This window comes from Cicer arietinum, chromosome 5 (assembly GCF_000331145.2).
Source record: "Cicer arietinum cultivar CDC Frontier isolate Library 1 chromosome 5, Cicar.CDCFrontier_v2.0, whole genome shotgun sequence".
In the NCBI taxonomy this organism is placed as follows: Eukaryota; Viridiplantae; Streptophyta; class Magnoliopsida; order Fabales; family Fabaceae; genus Cicer; species Cicer arietinum.
Window position 1 is genome coordinate 21,149,690 of NC_021164.2, and position 15,424 is coordinate 21,165,113.

Here is a 15,424-nt window from a genome sequence, read left to right on the forward strand (position 1 = left end):
CAACATAACACCCAGATACATCAAATTTCATTTACTCATAATCATACACCAGTGATTTTAGGTTCATTTAACACAGAACATTCATCCATATAACCAAAACCTAACTCTAAGGTTTTACCCATAACGCACTAGTTTCGTTTTTCCCCAAATCGATACATTAAACCCTAACAAATTTCTTCCCACACAACCACAGATAAGTCCCTAATGCAACTAGAAGTTTGGAAGGAGCCCTTACCTTAACGTTAGCTTCAACGTGGTTTTCCGGTACCGCGAGTAATTCCGGTAAAATCTCCGCTCGCAACGCCGCTTCCAAATTAGTTCACTAGCACCGTAGCGTGGTGGTGAGCAACTTTCCCTTCTAACTCTTCGCGAAGTGAAGCTTGGATCTAGAAGAAACGGAGGGGTTTGTGTTTGGATCTCAAATACCGTTTTTCTTCGTTTTCGAATCAAAGAGGAAGAGTGGAGTTGCGAAATCCTTGTTCTAACTCTCACCCAACCTTGGGTCACTAGTTTTGAAGAAAAGAAAGCGACGAAAATGAAAACGGGAGAAGGAGGAAAAATAAGTCACGGTTGCTCAGAGGAAGAAGATGGAAAATTCGAATTTTCCTTCCTTTCTTTTTCTTTCCTTTGTTTTTCCTTTCTTCCTTTTTCCTTCTTTCCTTTATATACTCTTTTCTTTTCCTTTTCCTTCCTTCTAGTTCTCCTTTCTTTTCCCCCCCAAACAAACACATATATACATAATAAATATAACTTAACAAATATCTCGAAATATCTAGATATTTGTTAAATTGCCATTTCATCCGTAACGCATTAAATTCTCCGTACAGGATTCACCGCACTTAATTCAATTTATTTATCGACGAGAAATTCTAATCGGCATCAAAATATCTTTTTGATTATAAAAACTCCAAAATATCATTACTTTGGCTAAAAAGCCTCTGAGCCAAAATCTAAAATACACCAAAAATACATAAATGGTACTTTAAAATTATGGGTCTTACACAAACCAGAAGAACTTGAAAAATCAAAGGGTACAAGCAAATCAGAAGAATATGACAAATCTTCAAAGGATGAATCTGATCAAGTCAGAAATACTCAAGATAAGTCAAAAGAAAGAACTGGATGGAAGCATCAATCATCTCATCCTGAAACTCTAATCATTGGAAGTACAACTGATTCTTTGAGGACCAGATCATCACTTAAAGATACCAGTTTGTTTGGCTTACTCTCATCAACTGAGTCTACCTCTATTGATGAAGCATTGGAAAATGATGGATGGATTCTTGCAAAGCAAAAAGAGTTAAATGAATTTGAGAGGAATGATGTTTGGTATCTAGTCCCTATACCATAGAAGAACATTATTGGAACCAAGTGGATTTTCATAAACAAGCTAAATGAAAAAGGTGAAGTGGTCAGAAACAAGGTAAGACTTGTCGCACAAGGCTATAGCCAGCAAGAGGGCATTTATTACACTGAGACATTTTCTCCAATGGTCAGGTTATAAGTTATTTGTATCCTACTTTCTTTTGATGCAAATAATAACATTACATTATTTCAAATGGATGTTAAAAGTGCTTTCTAAATGGTTATATAAGTGAAGAAGTCAACGTTAAACAACCCCTAGGTTTTGAAAGTTCTGAATTTCCAAATCATGTTTTTAAACATAGAAAATATGTGTATGGTCTAAAACAAGCACCTAGGGCATGATATGATAGACTTAGTAACTTCAGGCTTAAAAATAACTTTGAAAGAGGACAAGTAGATAATACACTTTTTAGAAAATTAATAGAAGATGACATTCTTATTCTTCAAATTTATGTTGACGACATTATTTTTGGATCTACTAATGGAACTCTTTGCCAATAATTTTCTAAATTAATGCAGTGCGAATTTCAAATGAGTATGATGGGTGACCTTAAGTTCTTCTTAGAGATACAAATTCAGCAAAGTCAAAAAGGTATATACATTCATCAAACTAAGAAGTTTAAGATGAGTGATTGAAACCTATGGCTACATCAATGCACCCTACGTGTTCTCTTGAAAAAGATGATTCAAGCCAAAAAGTTGACAAAAAAACCTAGTGAGGAATGATACGATCCCTACTTTACGTTACCGCTTCCAGACCTCACATTGTGACACCCTAAACCCCAAGAAAGAAAAATTAATTATAATTTCGTTATTTTCAAAACAATGGAATTATTTTTAAATAAATGAATAAATATAAACTTTCAAACATTTTTTTTAGGTAAAGAGTATCACGCAATCGTGAAGATATCACAACACTCCAAAATTTCCATCAAACTTAATTAGTTTGATGACATCAAAATCATAATATCGGACAACAAAATCCTTTTTGAAGTACACATACATAAGTTTAATGATAAATGTAAATATGGTCCCAACCCGATGTCACTATTAGAGCGGGAATCTCCAAGAATAAAATATGTTCAAAATAACGTTAACAAAAGATAAATAGTAAAAGTCTTCAAGATAAGACGGCTTCCTACACTTCAAGTGTATTAGTCTTCACCTGCAGCTTGCAGCTCATTTGCGTCCATCGCAAACGCCAAACACAAACAACGAATGGTGAGTTTCGAAATTATGTCATAGTATAAAATACACGAGGAGAACACGCAAGCAATCAAATTATCACAACCTCATAATCATTCAAGTGTATAATATCGATGGTTCATCAAATTCAATTACAATAAGACAGTCGCAAGGATGAAATGTTATGCATGTCTTATACTCTATACTTCATCATTTGGTACCATTCTACTCTTAAGTACTTGTTTAGGAGGCATGTACTATGCCACTACAAGAGTGGACAGACAATTCATTAATGGCCAAGTCCTCATAGATCCCCTCAACTCAACCCGAGACACATATACGCGACGGTCGGGGTACTCTTGTGTTGCACGGTAGCTCCCGGCCTTAGGGAATAACCCACTAATCCACTTAGGAATTCCTGCCTAGATGTACCCCCAAGGTCTATCAGTCTTACCTTACAGTTCGACTGTAGCCCTCCATAATCAGGCTCATTTAGTTGTATTTCCCCGAATCACTAGGTTTGTCAGACCCTCCCTATATGATGACAAAATAGTCCTAACTCCAAAATCACAACTCAATAAGTTTCAGTTTGACTTCACAACATTCATCATTATATATGTATATCAGTCAATCACAATAAAATCCCAATATTTTGGTTTACACTACTCACAATGCATAATCTAGTCTTATCAATCACAAAATAAAAGATCAAACATGTGGCACATTCAAGTGATATAACAATTTCAATCAAGTAGCAAGAACATGCCAGTACATATCATTTATACAATAACAATCAACATAATATTCATAAAATCAGACGGCATACAATCTTGATATAAATAAATTCACGGCAATTCTATAGGTTGCTAAATTATATTTTAGTTCTCACTATTACCATTTATATATTATTATTACTCAATAGGGTTCAACCATACGTAGTAAGCCCCAGATAAATATCTGGGAGTTATGGTATTCTCGTTCATCCCACGTTATTTTATACTCATAACATCAAACCTCCTCTCACCCCTCACTACAAGAAATTTTGAGTTTTGCGACGCATGCATTGCGACGGGTGCCAAACAAACGTCGCCGTTCTCTCTTTACTACACTTCCTGCTACGGTGTTAAACAACCGTCGCAACATTGCTAAGCAAAACCAAGAGGCGCTACTTTTTTCCAATCCCGCGTCCCAATTTTTGCAAGTCCCGCTCTCTAAATTTCTTCTCATATCTCTGCGACCCTTTTCTCCCAAAACCAAAAACCCTTTTCTCCCAAAACCAAAAACCCTTTTCTCTCAAATTTGTTTCCTTCAAATTTCCCAAATCCCTCGATCTCCCCATCTATGCGGAAGTTTGATCTCTCCATTTCTGGAATTGAAGCAATCTCTCTTCTCTGCGGTAAGCTTCATGCCATTTATCTTTTATGCGATCGAATGCTTGGTGTTGGTTGATAGTGAATCTCATTATCTGGGCATTTTATTTGTGTTCTTGTTTACAATATGATTTTCTTCATTACAAAGGGTTTATCATGTTTATGATAAGATGAGGAACATGGTGTAAAGACCTATGGTGTTTTTGTATTATAGACTTTTAATGTTTTGGTTAGGACTTGGGACTGGGATTTGGATTTGCGACACCTAACTTACAAGAAATTTTCTTCAAAATTGTGATTTCCAAATTTTCGCGTTCTGAATTGCTTCCCTCAAATCTCTCAAATCCCTAAAATCTCAATCTACCCCAAATATCCTTGCTCTCACAATTTCACTTTTATCTCTTCTTACCTTTCAATTCCATCTCCGTTTGTTGCAACCTATGGTAGGATTTCCTTTTCGTTGTTAGTGTTTTGATTACACTGTTCTAATTGGTGCTGATTTTTTTGCTTCAAATGCCAATTATGTGAAACAAGAGGAGAACCGTCGCATGTAGTGTTACCAAACGACGAGGTACTTTCAGTTTTCTATTAATTGTATCTATTGCAACTTATTTTCTGTTTTCTGATATTTATATTCTCTTCCATTTATGTTTTCTTTTATGCGATTTGGTATTTTCATTTGCATTCATTTATCAATTTGTGTTCTCTTCTAAACACATTGATCACTATGAATAATAGGTGAGCTTACAAGTTATGCTAACTAAGATTAGAGATACAAATTATATACAATCCCAAATTTTAACCAGACAGATCAGTTTTACAACCTATCATTTTCCCCATATTTAGAATATGTTGGTGTGTGGGTTAGTTTTGTATACATTGGTAATGGTGAGTTGATGTTTCAAGTGTTTAATGTTATTATCATGAAACAATTTGCAATGATTGGCTTAGGTAAGATTAGATATTTTTTAGGCATTGAAGATTTAGAAACGACACGGTTTACGCCAAAATAAAAACGTTTTGGTGTCTTAGCCGTTCTAATGCGTGTCAAGGTCAATCATTGGTAATGAGAGGTTGAGGTGCACAATACAAATTTAGATAGATAAAACATTTAGCAAAAGTGCATAGAGAGGGAGGTCGAAAAAACATCTCAAATTTCATTATCAAATACCTGATTTAATAAACCATAAATCGAGGGGTTTAGCTTGTTTGTGCTGAATTGGGTATTGTTTAGAGATTCATGATATATGCTTGTTTATTTTTAGGGAACATATATGCTTTTGGGCTATTTGTATCCCTAATGTAAGTTTCATAAATTGATTTTTTTTTAACTAAAAAATTGACCATAGAATAATTTGATATTTATCCTTTGACTATTAACTCTTTATTCTGTTGTGAATAATAGACCCAAATTTAAGAGAATTATCGTAAAGGGATCAACATAAATGTTCTCAAGATTGCCATATATTTAATCTCTTTTGAACTGCTTGATCTGCTTGTTGTTTGGAACACCTCTTATATCACATAATAATGTGTTGGTTACAACTGTTAATTCAATTGGAACAACTTTTTAGTTTGTGTACTGATATATGCTATTGTATATTGTCATTTGATAAGGTGAGAATGTTTGGATTACTACTGGCAGTTTTGGGAATATTTGGGATCATACTAGTTGGGAGTTTGAAAATAACCTATAGTTCCATGCGCCTAATGTTTGTTGGATTCTTGAGTTGTGCTTATGCTTTTCTCATTTCAATGTTTGCCTCGTGTTCTTATTTCTCTTTCCTGTGCGTCGTAAAACCCCCAAATTTCCCAAATCAGTTTCCCACGTAATCTCAAATCAGTTTCCTTATGCGAAGCTTGTTATATCTGAAGCTCAGTTTAGACTTTTAGATTTATTTTCAAACAACTTTTGTTTGGCAATCTATCTCTCTATACTTTATTGGCTGTTGCTTTCTTTAAATATGTTGTATTGAGATTCCTACATATCAATTGATATTGATTTTGTATTGAGTTAAGTCTTAGATGTTGTATTTGTCTTAATAAGGTCTGAGTTTTTCATTTACACTCACTTTTGTTAAATGCTAATGTTTCCCTTCTATTAATTTATGTTCAGCACAATGCTTGCTTGATTTACTTTGTTGTAATTTTCGTTTATATTGTAATTATACTTTTATATATATATATAATACTTGATGTAATTTGGTTTCTCTATATTTTCTATTGTGTTAGTGTATTCTTGATTGTAGAGTTATTTTGTTACCATGTCAACTTAACATGTTTGTTTATGAGATATAATGGCTTAATGACAAAATTGTAGATTCAATCTCTGTAATATGTTGGAAAGCATTGATAGTAGAAAGTATTGAAATAAGATGCCAAGACTCAAGATTTTGATTTGAAAGTTGGTTTTACATAATGGAATGATATGCCTTTTATCATTACTTGGACACTAACTTGCTACCTTGTGTACACATTGCTCTTAATCAATTTGTCACAATGATTCTAACATCATTAGCATTGTTTATTATTAATTCATTGTTAATTCAGTTCCCTTTGTCAAATCAAATTTACAGCATTAATTTGTCATTCTTTTTTGTTATAGCTAATTTTCTTTTATATACTCTTTTTATTAGAGTTTTGAGTCTTAGTTGTATTCTGTTTTGAACACTTGATTTGAGTAAGTTTACTTCGCATGTGTTGACTAATTTGATAGTGTTTACCATGAGATTAGTGGCCCTATTTTCATTTAATCTTCTATTTGATTTGTTTATTACCACTATTAAATCAGGGAATTAGTTCGATATTTGCATGTTTTGATTTTGAGTCTTTGATCTTGTTTGAATTTTAATTAGTTGGATGTTAATATTAAATTATTGATTATGTATCAAAAAGTGAAGTTGAATTTAATATATATACTTATATGTTTTTTCAGGCAACATATACTCGGAATTACGAAGAGATAGAAGACGTTCTTCGAATTCTAATTGTCGGTCTAATAATGGAACATCATTAGGGACTATCTAGATGATTTATGAATTGAGTTCGATGTTGTTGTTTTGCATGTTCAGCCTTGTTAATATTTTAGTTTTTGAATATTTAAACTAATTTATTTATTGTTTTAATTAAATTTAATGTAAGATTGTTACTTTTGAATATATTATATGGACGAGGTTTATTTATAATTTTAAATATGTGTATTTTAGTTATATGAATGAGATTTATGAATATTTTTTATTTCAATTAAATTAATGAAAAACGAAAAAACAAAAAAAAAGCAAAAAAAAAAAAAAGCAAAAAAAAAAAAAAAAAAAAAAAAAAAAGCAAAAAAAAAAAAAGAACTAAGTTTGCGGCGGTTTGTAACTGTCACAAAAAATACATAGCGGCGGTTTCTAACCGTCGCAATACCTTCCTAGACTAAAATATAGATGCAATTAAAGACCCTATTGGAGGCGGTTCGAACTGTCGCAATACTTTGCGGCAGTTGGAACGACGGTTTTTGCAACTGTCGCAAAACACTCTCGCGACGCACGAATCTGCGACGGTTGAAAAACTGTCGCAATCATCAAATTGCGGCGGTTGTAACCGCCGCAAAACCCCTTTTTAACCGCCGCAAAATCATTTTTTTCTTGTAGTGCCTTACCTCGATTGAAGATTTCGCCAAATGAATTTGATCTGCTAATTTGTCGCATCTTCGTCGACTGTCGTCTCTAACAATCCATGAGCGAGAATAAATCAACGCAATAATCAGTTACAAATTAGTTACTTGCCATTAAACACACATATTACTATAATCAGATTCTATTTAACTAAGTATGATAGAAGAACTAAATATTGTTATACATACTTAAACTTCCGGTGCCTCTTTTCAGGATTTTTCTATAATCTGGAAAAGTAGTCCATATTTAAACTTAAATATTGTTATAAATATTGTTACACATTTTTAAGCATGATAGAAGTCCAATTTTAATGCTATAATTGGATGCAGTTTTTTTTCTTCCGAATATGGACTTGGTTTTATTTAAACTTTATATGATCAGAAAACTTGATATTTCTTCCATGTTTAAGTATTCATTTGATACTAGGCCGTATCCTTGCTTTTGAGAACATGGTAGATATCAAAAGGTATATATATATATAACTATATATATATATAACCAGACCCGTAACTTAGATTTATGGATTTTATAACTTAGATTAGTATCAGACTTGGTATCAGGCTTATAAATATATATAATTATTAAATCTATATGAATTATATATATATATATATATATATATATATAATGGAGAGAGGCGGATTTAGATTTCCTGCAATATCGCAATTGAGACATCTATGAACATTCGATTGTATGTTATATATATATATATATATATATATATATATATATATATATATATATATATTTGATTTTTTTTGTTCGATGCCTATGACGAGTTCCTTATTCGTGTTCCAGCAAATTCACTATCCTGACAACAATTATCAAATTCATTCTCCTAAAATAATTATCAAATTCACTATCTTAAAATAATTACCATCTTTCCACCAGAATTCTAAAAATAAAATAGCCTAGATTACTAAACATGATAATCAAGTTGAATTATAGGTTACTGAAAGTTGTTCTTGTGTGTCAATTTCCACGGTATGACTCATCCTAATTAATTAAAAAATTGGGGTGTTACATTTCTCCCCCCGAAAAAAAATTTCGTTCTCGAAATTTACCTGACGAAAACAGCTCCGGATACGAATCACGCATTTGACATTCAACTTCCCACGTAGCACTTTCACCTATAGTACCTCCACAGACAACCTTAACCAATGAAATCGTCTTACCCCTTAATTTCTTGATCTTTCGATCCTCGATCTGTAACAGTAAGGTCTCAAAAGTTAGATTCTTATTTATTTGGGCCTTGTCTGACTCAATCACATGTGAAGGATCGAAAATGTACTTGCGAAGTTAAGACACGTGAAAAACACTATGAAGATTAGAAAGAGATGGAGGCAACGCGATCTGATATGTGACGTTACCAACACGTTTAAGGATTTGGTAACGTCCTATAAACTGAGGAGTAAGCTTTCGCATTTTTAATGCCCGACCAACCCCAGTTGTTGGAGTAACTCTCAGAAATACATGATCACCTTCTTGAAATTCGAGGTTTTTTCTTCTTTTATCATGATAACTTTTTTGCCTACTTTGAGACGCTCTCATCTTTTTCTGAATCATTTTTACTTTATTGGTAGTCTGTTGAACAATCTCAGGTCCTAACACAAGGTTATCGCCCGTCTCAAACCAACATAGAGGGGTCCTACACCTTCTCCCATACAACGCTTCAAAAGGGGTCATTCCAATGCTAGAGTGGAAACTATTGTTATAGGTAAACTCTATAAGTGGCAAAAAGCTATCCCAACTTCCATTTTGTTCCAACACACAAGCTCTCAACAAGTCTTCTAGGGATTGATTGGTTCGCTCAGTCTGACCATCTGTTTGTGGGTGGTATGTTGAACTCATCCTAAGGTTCGTACCTAAAGCACTCTGTAAACCTTGCCAAAACTTAGAGGTAAACCTAGGGTCTCTTTATAAGACTATACTTGATGGGATTCCATGCAACTTCACAATTTCCTTTATGTATATTTCAGCTAACCTTTCCATAGAATAAGTTATGTTTATCGGAATAAAGTGAGCAGATTTAGTTAATCTATCCACAATAACCCAAATATTATCATACCATTTTGGAGTTCGAGGTAAGCCTACAACAAAGTCCATAGAGATGCTATCCCACTTCCATTCAGGAATACTCAAATGTTGCATCAAGCCTGAAGGTTTCTGGTGTTCTACCTTAGACTTTTGACAGGTCAAACAAGCATACACAAACTCAACAACATCTTTTTTCATTTTAGGCCACCAAAATATCTTCTTGAGGTCCTTATACATTTTTGTGGCTCCAGGGTGAATGCTTAGACAACTCCTATTTCCTTCCTCTAAGATCATCTTTCTTAACTCCTCTACATCGGGAACACAAATTCTCTCCTTAAATCTCAAAATTCGATCCACACCTATTTTAACATCAGGTTCTCTCCCTTGGTCAATCGATTGTAACTTATCCAAAAGGTATAAATCTAATTTCTGATTCTTTTCAATCTCTTCTAATAGTCCACTAGTTACCTTCAACATTCCTAATTTACTGCTTTCTGGTGTTACTTCACAAACAAAACTAAGGTCTCTAAACTGTTCCAACAACTCATTATGCTTAACCATTAAAGCAGACACACTCAAAGTCTTCCTACTCAAGGCATCAGCCACTACATTGGCCTTCCCAGGGTGATAGTTAAGCTCAAAATCAAAATCTTTAAGAAATTCCATCCACCTATGTTGTCTCATGTTCAACTCCTTCTGGTCAAAAAGATACTTAAGGCTCTTATGGTCACTAAAAACCTCAAATCTAGATCCATATAAATAATGTCTCCGCATCTTAAGTACAAAAACAACTGTTGCTAGTTCTAGGTCATGGGTAGGGTAGTTCATCTCATGAATCTTAAGTTGCCTGGAAGCATATGCTACCACCTTCTCATCCTGCATAAGTACTCCACCTAATCCTGAACCACACGCGTCACAATATATTACAAAGGGGTCACTCAGGTTAGGTAACACTAAGATCGGTGCAGAGGTCAATCGTTTCGTTTCTTAAGCTCTTGGAAACTATTCTCACAATGGGTATCCCACACGAACAATTCCCTTTTCGGGTCAACTTAGTTAAAGGTAAGGCCACCTTGGAGAATCCTTCTATGAACCTACGATAATAACCTACCAATCCTAGGAAACTCCTAATCTCAGTCACTGACTTAGGTGCTTTCCATTCTAAGACACTCTCCACCTTGGCAGGATCAACAGCTATTCCACCTTTTGAAATTATATGTCCTAGGAAACTTACTTCCGCTAACCAAAATTCACACTTAGACAACTTGACAAATAATTGTTTCTCCTTAAGGGTTTTCAAGACTATCCTTAAATGTTCACCATGCTCTTCCTTAGTCTTAGAGTACACTAAGATATCATCTATAAACACAACCACAAATGAGTCTAGGTAAGGATGAAAGATCCGATTAATATAATCCACAAACACTGCTGGTGCATTAGTCACACCAAAAGGCATAACCAAATACTCATAATGGCCATAACGGGTCCTAAAGGCGGTTTTGGGGATGTCAGAAGACTTTACTTGGATCTGATGGTAACGTGATCTAAAGTCAATCTTACTAAACACACAAGATCCTCTCAATTGGTCCATACGGTCATCTATCCTAGGTAGGGATACTTATTCTTAATTGTCACTTTATTAAATTGGCGGTAATCCACACACATCCTCATACAGCCATCCTTCTTCTTAACCAACAACACAGGTGCACCCCATGGTGACACACTAGGCCTTATAAATTGTTTATCTAAAAGCTCTTCCAATTGCTTCTTAAGCTCAGACATTTCTAAGGGAGACATTCTATACAGTGCCATGGATATGGGTCCAGTACCTGGTATGAGGTCAATGCTAAACTCAATCTCACGCTCTGGTGATAAACTAGTGACATCTTCAGGGAATTCACACACAATAGGAACATCTCGTATTACCACTTTTTCTTCAAGTTCCAATGAGGCTAGGATCATGTATAACTGGGCATCTTCTTTCAAGAGTGCCTTCACTTGGTTGGCGGATATATTGTTAGGCTTATCTCTCTCTTCTGACTCCATAAATTCAATGGTTTTACTAAAAAAGTCTACATGGACACGATTGGTAGATAGCCAATCCATACCAAGAATCACATCAACCAGACGCAAAGGTAAACACACTAAGTCAACTCGGAAATCCCTTCCACACACATGGATAGAAATGTCAAGACAAACACTAGAGGTATCAACATAATCACTAGTTGGGGTATTCACAATTAAATCATACTGCAAACGAGATACAGGTAGACCTAAACGTTTAACACAGTCAAGAGACACAAAGGAATGAGTGGCACCACAATCAAATACCACAAATAAAAAAGTATCACTTAGGAGACCTGTACCTTGGATCAAGTTGCCTTTCTCATACGCTCCTGCACCACTGAGAGCAAAAACTCTTCTATTGGATTTAAGTCGATTGGCTTGGGAACTCTGGTTTCCAAGTTGTGGAGTCTTCCTTGGGTAGAGGCATGTGGTGCTGATGTGGCCTTGTTGTTGACAATTAAAATAAGTAATTCTAGCATCTCTATATTCATATGCCATGTGACCATTATTACCATTGTTGTTGCTCGAGACTTGACTCATCTCGTTACTATTTCTGTTACTAACTCCTCGTCCATTGGGGTTTCCTCTACCACCCCCATAACTATAATTGTTTCCATTTCCTTTTCCGTTACCACTACTAGCTCCTTTTCCAGCTGAAAAACTGTATTGTTGATTATTAAGACGACTTCCAGATTTACTAGGAGGAAAAGAGTAAGGTTTTCCTCTATTATGATCCATAGGCCTCTTGTCCTTCATGGTTCCAGCGTTTCGGTAATGTGCCTTTTCAGCAATACTATCCTCATCATAAATCCTACTCTTATTCACTAGGGTAGGAAAGTCGCGGATCTCTTGCATTCCAACCTGTTTCTTGATCTCTGGCCAAAGTCCCATTCCAAACTTGATACACTTAGACTTTTCTCCTGCCTCTCCAACATAGAGTGGATAGTACCTAGATAACTCCTCAAACTTAGCAGCATACTATGCTACTGACATATTCCCCTGTTCCAATTTAACAAATTCAATTTCCTTCCTATTACGGATGTCTTCAGGGAAATACTTAACTAGGAACATGTTCTTGAATACAGCCCAAGTAATTGCAGTCCCTGCATTATCTAAACGCTAGCACACATTATCCCACCAATGTTTAGCTTCTTATGTCAACATGAAGGTTCCGAAATGCACTTTTTGACCTTCAGGACATGCCACTCTTCTGAAAATTTTCTCAACCTCTTGCAACCACTTTTAAGCTCCATCAGGATAATAGTGACCTTCGAACGATGAAGGGTTATCCTTATGGAATCGATCCATCACCATCAACTCATTTATTTGCATATTTCCTTGGCCACCACTATAGGTAGCCACTTGAGCAACAGCTTGAGCAGCAACCTGTGCAGCTTGAATAGCAGCTTGCATAGAGGCTTGTGCAGTAGCTTGAGATTCAACCAAAGCTTGAAGAGCCTGCACTGTAACTCCTGACATAAACTCTAGAGCCTCAACGATTGCAGCGTCATTCCTTCCACTAGCCATCACTACCTACATCAATCAGATAAGCTAATCTAGTATAGTGAGACACTTAGGAGAGTGAGAAACTAACTTAGTTCTACAGCACTAACACAATAATGACCATAACCACAAAACACATAACACAGTACACAATGAAACATAGCGAACACATAAGACATTTACGGTCTGATTGGAAAACCTGCTCTGATACCACTAATGTGACACCCTAAACCCCAAGAAAAAAAATTAATTATAATTTCCTAATTTTCAAAACAATGAAATTATTTTTAAATTAATGAATAAATATAAACTTCCAAACATTTTCTCTTTTTTTTTTTAGGTAAAGAGTATCACACAATCGTGAACATATCACAGCACTCCAAAATTTCTATCAAAATTAATGACATCAAAATCATAATATCAGACAACAAATACTTTTTGAAGTACACATACATAAGTTTAATGACAAATGCTAATACGGTCTCAACCCGATGTCACTATCAGAGCAGGAATCCCCAAGAATAAAATATGTTCAAAATAACATTAACAAAAGATAAATAGTAAAAGTCTTCAAGATAAGACGGCTTCCTACACTTCAAGAGTATTAGTCTTCACCTGTAGCTCGCAGCTCGTCTACGTCTATCGCAAACGCCAAACACAAACAACGAATAATGAGTTTGAAATTATGACACAGTATAAAATACACGAGGAGAACACCCAAGCAATCAAATTATCACAACCTCATAAGCATTCAAGTGTATAATATCGATGATTCATCAAATTCAATTACAATAAGACATTCGCAACGATGAAATGCTATGCATGTCCTATACTCTATACTTCATCATTTGGTTGTAAAATACATGTTTTTGATGAAAACAAAGACCAAGGAAAGTGATCAAGTTGCAAGCTCAAAAAGAAGTCAAACATCAAAGACAACTATGGTCAAATATGCTAGAAGTTTTATAATGTAAATGTACATGATGCAATCTAATATTCGTATATTCCAAATGCACATGAGAACCTTTCATTTTAGCATATGCATCAAAAGGATTTTCAAAAAGTAAAAATATATAAATAATGTTTGAAAATAATATTTTTGGCAAAATACAATGTTGTATTCGAATACAACATGTTGTAGTCGAATACAGACAAGTTAGTAGCTAAATCTGAACATCTTCAAACATCTGTATTCGAATACAAGCTTCAAAATTCAAATAAAATTGAACGTTAAAATGATGTGTATTCGACTACACACAAGTTGTAGTCGAATACACCTGGAAACAATGCAATTTTTCAATTCTCAAATGGTTCCAGATCATTGCATTTCTTCATCAAACCTCTTGGATCAATGGCCACAAATCTGAAGAGATGTTTATGGAGTATAAATACACCATAACTTCAGATCAAACATAACCAATCCTACAACCAAACCTTGAACAAACTTTCTAAAATATTTTGATTTATTCAAAGTTTCACTTTTATATTTCAAGTACAGATTTTACATTTTCATATCATTGAGAAAAGTTCTCTAGTGCACTTGAAATTATATTGGATTGTTATCATTGTACATCACCTATTATATCATATTGATCTAAGTTAAAATCAATATTTCTAAACCATTCAAGTGTTGTAAATTGAAGACAGTGGTGTACTTTCTTCAAGTGTTGTAAATTGAGGAAGTGGTGTTCTTTCTTTCAAGTTTTGTAAACTAAGATAGTGGTTTGCTATCTTAGGGTGATTGTTAGGAGTTTGTAACAAAGGTCCTAGGGTGGGACTTGTACTTATTCTAACAATAGTGGAAAATCTCTTGTGGTGGGCAAGACGACTGGATGTACCCTTGGTTATAAGGGGAACCAGGATAATATCTTTGTGTTCTTTATTTTTCTGCCATTTATCTTTTCCATAAACTATCTTAAATCAGAAAAATCAAACACTAATCTCTAAAAACAAGAAAATTTCTAAACACCTAATTCACCCCCACTTTTAGGCGCACTTATGTTCTTACATTGGTACCATTCTACTCTGAAGTACTTGGTTAGGAGGCTTGATATTATGCCAATACAAGAGTGGTCGGACAATTCATGAATGGCCAAGTCCTCATAGATCCCCCCAACTCAACCCGAGACACATATACGCGACGGTCGGGGTACTCTTGTGTTGCACGGTAGCTTCCGGCCTTAGGGAATAACCCACTAATCCACTTAGGAATTCCTGCCTAGATGTACCCCCAAGGTC